We start from the raw sequence: 8,041 nt of genomic DNA, 5'->3' as shown, positions 1-8,041 counted from the left end.
TGAAGACTGTGATTGATAAATGTAAGAAATTATGAACCGAAAAAAAATAGTACTTATAGAATACTTCCTATAAAAAAAAAGTGTGCCGGGGTTCGGGGAGGGTAGAGAGAAGCATATCTGAAATTCAAGGTCCATTTTTTGCTACACCTTAAATTAGCGTAGAGCATTTGAGTCTCTATCTCATAAGGCAAGCAAACAAACAAACAAATAAAAGAAAGATAGTAGAAGGAGAGACAGAGACAAACAGAGAAAGAGAGAAAAAGAGAGTCAGTACCCTAAGCTACTATTTCTAAGTAGCTACTAAAAAGCTGTAGACTGTGAGGTTCATCTCTTTAGACTCATGTGCTTCAGGTACTTGCCAGAGTCTAGAACTCTCGGCTAATAAACTCTGCTAACTGCCCCATCATAATAAGTTACACATTCTGCATTACAAAGAAATGAACACGTGAGTGGCTAACCTGACTAGAGCCTCCAGAATAGCAAATACCAAGTGTTCTGTAACCTTCTTGTTCTCTGGTGCCTTTTTTTTCTTTCCCCCTGCAGAACAATTTCCAAAATGGGCAAAGAGCACAGTAGGTGGCTCTCTTTAATATTTTGCAGGCAAAGCAACAATGACTCACTAAATCCTACATCTGTGCCATCAGCAAAGGCCTGATAGAGTTGGGCAACAAATGCAGCCAAGTGTATGCTCAAGGTAATCTTTTGGTTTTCCCTCAGCCCCATCCTCTGATTTCTTTTGGCCACATTCTACTTTCCAGTTATACCAGGTAAGACAATGCCAAGTGTCTACTTTGGAGCAAGAGAGGACATGGCCTCCCAAGTGGCCTAACATTTCTCCTAGAAGTGCATTCATAAGCCTGTCTGTTAGCTACAAAGGAAAGAAGCCTAACTTGTGAAGAATCTCCATGGGCCAACAGCCTCACCGACTTCATTCATCTTTCTCTAGATGCCTGAAGCTATCAGTGCCTACAAGGAGGACTGAAGCTCTGGACCAGTGGTTAGTGATAACAGTAAGCATTGTTTCCCTCCAAATGCTGTGTTACTATACTCTATTAGTGAGCTCTTTGTCCTTGCAACCGATATACCTAACATAGGCTCCTCAATGGAGGAGGCGTTTATTTTGGTTGAGAAGATTCATTATTAGGGTGGGAGGTTGTGGTGGAGGATTGCTGCTTACATCATGATTAACAAGGATGGACACACACACATACATGGAAAAGCAGCTGTTCTGTTGATGTTTTTCTTTTACCCTTTTATTCTATTTAAGCCTCCATCCAAAGGTAGGTTGTCTGTATTCAGGGTGGGTCTCCTTCATCCACAATCACTCCTCTCTAGAAATGTCCTCCACCTGTCACACACACACACACACACACACACACACACACACACACACACACACTGATGTGTGTCTCACAAATCTAAATGATTCTACAACCTGTCAAACTGACAATAAAGATTAAGCATTACACATGCTGTTCTCTCCATTCCACTCTGTCCAAGGAAGTAGTTAGATAGCTGAAGAAGGCTAGGCTACCTGTAACATTTCATCCTTAATCATCGTGCAGTCCACCAACCAATCAGGAAGGCAGGATGAGAAAGCCATCCGGAACAGAAGATCAGCCTGACATAACCCTGATCTCTGTGGGTTTATTTGTTTGGTTGTTTGGTTGGTTGGTTGGTTTGGCTTGGGTTTGGGGTCTTCTTAGTTTTTTGGGTTTTTTTGAGACAGGGTTTTCTCTGTGTAGCCTTGGCTGTCCTGGAATTGCTTTGTAGACTAACTGACCTTGAACTCACAGAGCTCTGCCTGCCTCTGCCTCCCCGAGTGCTGGGATAACAGGCACATACCACCACACCTGACCATCTCTGTGTCTTGATAGTACCTTTCCTACTAGAATCTGAAGGTGCATCCCATCAAATACATGAGAACGGAATGCTGCCCTGTTCATCTGTGTGAACACAACAAGGAGTCAATGCCGCAAATTCTACAGAGCCATGCTGAAGTATTGCTCTCATAGCAGAAAAAAAATAACTTGCTTTGTGACCTGAAATCACCAGCCAAATAAGGTCAATCTAAGAACGAAAACAAATTGTTCAAGTCCTGCTGGAGAGGTAACAAGGTGTGATGAGAAAGGGCTTGAAAGAAGCTGAGGAAGAACTCAGAGGTATGAACTATATTGTTAGGGCAGAAAGTCACCAACCGTGTGACCCTGGAAACCTCTCATTTCTGCAAGCCTCACTTTAATTTTCTTCCCAAGGAATGGGGATAAGCTGAGAGAAGGTGGTATTTAATGAGAGCAGTTCTCTACTGCAGGCACTTGATGGTAGGCATGGAACTTCATTTCCACGTGACAGCATAGCATAAGCATTTTTTAAGTCATTTAAGAACTGGATAAAACAGAAATCTCTGAAAGTTGAAACAATTTCCCCAGTATCACCCATCAACTTATGTATCAGATCCAGAATTTAAAATCAGGTAGCTTTTTCTACGCCATAGGCCCTCCCATTGTTAATATGCCTGCCATGATCATCTCCAAGAGCTACTCAAGGAACAACAACAACAACAAAATAATAATAGGTGTGGGACACACTTGGAAATTTTACAGTTCTATACATACACACACACACACACACACACACACACACACAGTTTAGGTATAACAACAAATAATAATATAAATCAGGAAAGATAAAATGTGCTTTCTTCCAAAGCCCAAAACCAAAAGGGATTTGCTTTCAATGTCCTTCCCATCCCCTAGTTTTGACCTTACTACAAACAGTTCCCTTTTCCCTACAAGTCCCTGGTTTCTAAGGCCCACATTCAGACATATCCTGGCCAAGTTATCACAACGCAAGCGCAAGGAACAAGCTGACAGACAGATGTGGTTCTGTCCTGTGGCAATGCCTCCTGTGGGAGGCACCTAGGTGGGCCTCACCAAACCCTGGCCTCCTCTCAAGATGTGTTCCACCCCCTCCCTGGAGGTCATCAATTTTGCCTGCAAACGCTGTGGACTGTGAAGGAAGCAGCCCCTTATAAATGCTAACTACTCGGTTCTGGGACTTGCAGCATGGCCAGTAGATGGTAGTAAATAATTGTATGGATCAAAGTAAAATCAATTGTCATGCAAAAAGGGTAGGGGTGTCTATGGAAGCTGCTTAATTAAAAAAAAATGAGTAAGATAGGATGGCTCATGTGAGCCTATGTTTCTGTTTGTGTTTAAATAAAGCAAATTAGTATCCAGAAGAGACTAAAAAACATAGATCCACAAGAAGAGAATATAAAATCAGGGCACAGGGGTCCTTTCTGAGACTGATACTCCAACCAGGGACCATGCATGGAGATAACCTAGAACCCCTGCACAGAGGTAGCCTATAGCAGCTCAGTGTTCAAGTGGGTTCCATAGTAATGGGAACAGGGACCGTCTCTGACAAGAACTGATTGGCCTGCTCTTTGATCACCTCTCCCTGAGGGGGGTGCAGCCTTACCAGGCCACAGAAGAAGATAATGCAGCCAATCCTGGCAAGACCTGACAGACTAGGAACAGAGGGAAGAGGAGGAGGACCTCCCCAATCAGTGGGCTTGGGGAGAGGCACAAGAGGACATGAGGGCAGGAGGGCGGGATTGGGAGGGGGCTCGAGAGGGAGCTACAGCTTGGATACAAAGTAAATAAACTGTAATCAATAAAACAATAAATAAATTTAAAAAAAAGAAAAACAGAAAAATCTGTTGCTTTCTGATGTTAGCTAAAGAACTTGAAATTGTCAGATGGACCTATGAGCAGGAATAGAAGGCTTGGCCCAATCTATGGCATTGCTATAACTGTTTCTTGTCTTGTCTTTTTAAAATCCCTTATCAAATACAAGACCCTCTTTGGCAAGGTAGGATACTCCCTCTCAAGTCAGTTCACAAACTGGAGGCTTGACCTGAAAACGAGGGGGGAATTCACCAGTTTTACAACCAAGTCTATCTGTGGAAAAGATTCAGAAAACACTGCAGAGAACTGTTCAGGCCTGGCGGGTAAGGATGCTTCCCCTCAATGCTGAGCACTGAAAGAATTCCACCCACATGGTGGGAAGTGAGATAGGATACCCAAGAAGTGTCCTTTGACCTCCTCACACGTGCATAAAAACACACGTGCACATGTGCTCACACACACACACACACATACATGCACACAAGCACACACACATATAAATAACTGCTAAAATAGATTTTTAAATGCTCAAACTCCAAAGGGGAAAGTATCATTCTAGTTCCAGATTTAAAAAAAAAAAAAAAATCATTACGAGGTAGTAGGAAACCATTTTTCTCAAACCCCGAGCAATATTTACCAAAGTTGCCAGGCCAGGCACTATTCTGAACATGTTACTTAAACTGTTCTGTCTTCCACCTACCCCCAAGGATTTACAGTGAGCTCGCGAGTGTCCACTGCCGCTTGAAACAGGGTCAGAAAGGTGGACCCAACTGCCCAAGTTCACACAGCCAACACAAGGCAAAGGCACTGATAGAAAACAGACCTTCTCAGCCCGTCGCTAACCAGGAATCTGCACGGCAAAGTATCTGACGTTTCCCGTGGCCCCTTGGCTCACAATTTCACAACCAGTGGGCTGAGGGAGGGAGAGGAGAAAACATCTCCTAGAGGAAGCAGCAGAAGTTTGCTTTCGCCTTTTTAATTTTCTCTTTAACCAGGCTTCCTTATGCCCAGCCAGGACTTAGAGGTAAAAGGAGGGAGGATCCAGGCTCCATCAGCCAGCAGCTCCTAAAGGACAAGCATCTTCTGTCTCTTCCCCCCCCCAACCCCCCACCCCTAGCCATTCCTGCTACCTCCAAGGCTGTTAGAGTGGTGACCAACATTAACCTTTCTCTTACCTCTCCCCAAACCCACCAGAAGCCTGGTAGAGACCCTAAGCAGGAGCCTTCCTCAAAGGGGGATAGATAGATAAATAGATAGATAGATAGATAGATAGATAGATAGATAGATAGATAGATAGATAAAAAGCAGGTCAGGGAAGGAGCTAGCTAGGCTGCTGGCAGCCTCTCCCCAGGCTGTCACTGCTGGGGCTGCGAGCGAGCGACGTGATGGAGTGTGTGTGCTGGGACACAGCCTCACGCTTACAGCGCACTCTTGAGAACCCTAGGCACCGGGAGACTGGTACAGATCACAGAGCCGGACAGCTGTCCCCACGACAGCTTTACTTAAGCCCTACCAACCAAAGAAAGGGCTCCGTGTGGCTGGGTTCAAATCCCGACGGCGCACTAACTATTAGAGTCCTTTAGCGGTGGCCGCTGTCTGGCCCCGCGTCTCAGTTTTCCTGTCTGTAAAACAGAAGGGTTGGTGGAGCCGATCTACAAGAATTCCTACTACCCCGAGTTACTGCGGCTGGCCATTTCAACCCAGCCCTCCTGCAGAGCGAGACTCACCTTCCTGGGCCAGCCGAACAGACTCGGCGACAATGACGGGATGGGTGCAGGGTGGCCGGCCACTGCCTCTTTCCGCGCCCTGGTCCAAGCCGAGCCCAGGAGACCCAGATCCCAGCAGCCTTCCTCGACTCGCCTCTTACTTTCCGCCGCACTTTCTTTTTCCCCCTCCGGGGCTCCTCCCCTGCCACCGCGCGATTGGCCCTGGGATCCGGCGGCCGCAGGCTCCACCCGCCGCGGTGGCTCGCGCTCCGCCCGCAATCGGGGCTTCCCGGGGCTGGAGTGGGGGCGGCACGCGGGGCAGTTCCGCACGCTGCGAGGAGGAGCCGCGTGGGGCCCGCCCGCCAGCGGATGCCAGGCTGCGCTGGGTGCCCCCGCGTGGTCCACCGGGGACCAGGGCGGAGCACGCGAGGAAGGGGCTAGCGCTGCAGCCTCCCGGGCGCTCAGGGCAGGTACGGCGCCCTCTGCACACCTAGGCACGCGGGCTCGCTCCGTCCAAGAACGCGGTCCTGCAGCCCAGGTTGACACTAACCTAAGGTCCCTGCAGTCTGCGTATTCACCAGTCACAGACTAATAGCCAGGAATCGATTCGGGCTGCACCCTGGAGAGCCCACCATGTGCCGAGCTCCTAGAGCAACAGGAATCGGAAGCAGCACAGCCTTGTCCTCGGCCAGATGCGCTCTCTTGCTCTGCTAGAAGTGGTAGACACTGGAAAGAGAGCACCCATCCTGACAGTAGGACGCGTCCGTAGCGTCCACTGCTCCTAACCCCCAGCCCAATGAGAGCCACTAAGCTGGCATTCGGGACGATTAAGCTGAAAAAGAAGATGAATACATGGGCGATTGAGTGAAATAATCGATTACAGAAAGCAATAATTTCCTGTTCATTCATTCCTGTCTCTCCGAGTCCGTAGAGAAGCTTTAGCTGCCACCTCCGCTGTACGCTGCAATTATGTAATCATGTGAGGAGCTTGAGAGAGGCCTTCCTTAAGTCAATTTCCTTGTTTAAACGCCTCCTTGAAAGCAAGCCCTGTCCCCATTTCACAGTATCCCCCAACTAAGGCAATCTGCCAAGTCGACTTGTGTCATTTCCCACAGGCCTTGCTCCTTGCCACCTCCTTGAAGTTTGCTCCACCCCCAAACTACTTACCTGTGTCTTATTAATTTGTTTATTTATTCGAGAAATTGAGTCCCAGACGAAGCAATTAAGCAATGAATGAAGAAAGGATTGTAAAAGGAAAGAGCCAGTAAGAGAGCAAGGAGATGACAGCCTTACCAAAGACACTGGCAGTTCAAACCTCCCACACTTCCCTGACCTGGGGCGTCAATCCTGGACTGGTTACATTTACTCTGCTGTAACCAAAACACCTGCACCTGCGAGAGTAACTTACGTGATGGAAAGACCTACTTTGACTCGCAGTCTATGCCTGGCCGTCTGGCACACTGTGCATGGCATGAGATTGTTGCTGATACAAAGAGCGAAGAATCCAGGACGTTTTAAAAGTTACTGATGATAAACAACAACTAAAATTCTTTGATTTCTGTCTCATTCGTTACACATATTCCAGGCACCAATTTACTTATTACACACTACATTAATTATTTTCTAAGTTGCCTACAAAATAGAAAGCATAAATCAATCATAACGGCTTCAGATATATTAATTCACTTAACCCTCACGGCAACAGATACAGTGCTATGCAGAAGATATGAGGAAACTTTAAATCATTTTCTCAATGCCATGAGTCTAAAAGTGGAGGGTGCAAAAAGCAGGACTCAGGCAGCCAGCACTGACTTTCCCAAACACCCACCTGGACAAAAATATCTTGAGCCAGCTTAGAAGCCAGACAGATTATGACGGTTCACAATGGACCCAAGTATTATCCTGGACATTGCATAGCTGCAGGCAACTTCACGGAGACAGAAGACATATCAAAAAAATTTCAGCCTACAGAAATAGTAGAGATAAGACTATTAGTTAACCAGTGCTATACATTCATATAATAAGGCATTTGTTATCAAGATAGCTATATCTTGAGCATATATTTGGAAAAGGCTTGGGATATGACTAACCGGATGAAAGAGAAGTTAAACAGACATACAGATAGCACTTAAAGAAATGTGGGAAACAGTGCTGTAGATTACGGGAGGGGGTGTGATCACTGTGTTCTGGTTTTTGATGGGACATAGCAACACCTTAATGAAGAATTGTCTAGACTTGCCAGCTGTAGGTTTGCCAGTGACTGGCTTTAACTGAAGTGGGAAGATCCACCGAAATGTGGAAGGGACCATTTCTTGCTCTGAGCACTGGACTGCTTGAAGAGGAGAGAGCTAGCCAGCCGAAAGCCACCATGTATGTATTAATTCATTGTTCTCTGCTCTTGACTGTTGATAAAAATGCAATCAGTTCTTTCAGGATTCTGTCACCCTCTCCACTAATATGTCTGATTGTGACTTAGAACTGCTATTTAAATCAGCCCTTTCTCTCTTAAGTTGTTTTTGTCAGGGTATTCTGTCACGGCAACAGAAAAAAATTAAATAAGAGAACAGTCCTCATTTTTTCCTTTAAACATTTGGTTTATTATCAAAACATAAAAATGAAAATAAAGATGTTTTAAATTATTCA

At 46.0% G+C, this 8,041-nt stretch overlaps 1 protein-coding gene across 3 annotated transcripts in view; it reads right to left on the bottom strand.

Annotated features, from left to right (window-relative positions):
* Il1rap (interleukin 1 receptor accessory protein) overlaps positions 1-5,560 on the bottom strand; it is a 130,754-nt gene extending 125,194 nt beyond the window's left edge. For all 3 annotated transcript variants that reach the window (XM_055625036.1, XM_055625037.1, XM_055625038.1), the window contains exon 1: positions 5,420-5,560. The gene's annotated coding sequence lies outside the window, so the exon portion shown is untranslated. The remainder of the gene's footprint in view (positions 1-5,419) is intronic.
* Positions 5,561-8,041: the final 2,481 nt, after the last annotated feature.

The sequence above is a fragment of the Psammomys obesus genome, unplaced genomic scaffold (genome assembly GCF_907164565.1).
Source record: "Psammomys obesus unplaced genomic scaffold, mPsaObe1.curated_primary_1811, whole genome shotgun sequence".
NCBI classification, from domain to species: Eukaryota; Metazoa; Chordata; class Mammalia; order Rodentia; family Muridae; genus Psammomys; species Psammomys obesus.
This window is presented reverse-complemented; position numbering and strand designations above follow the sequence as displayed.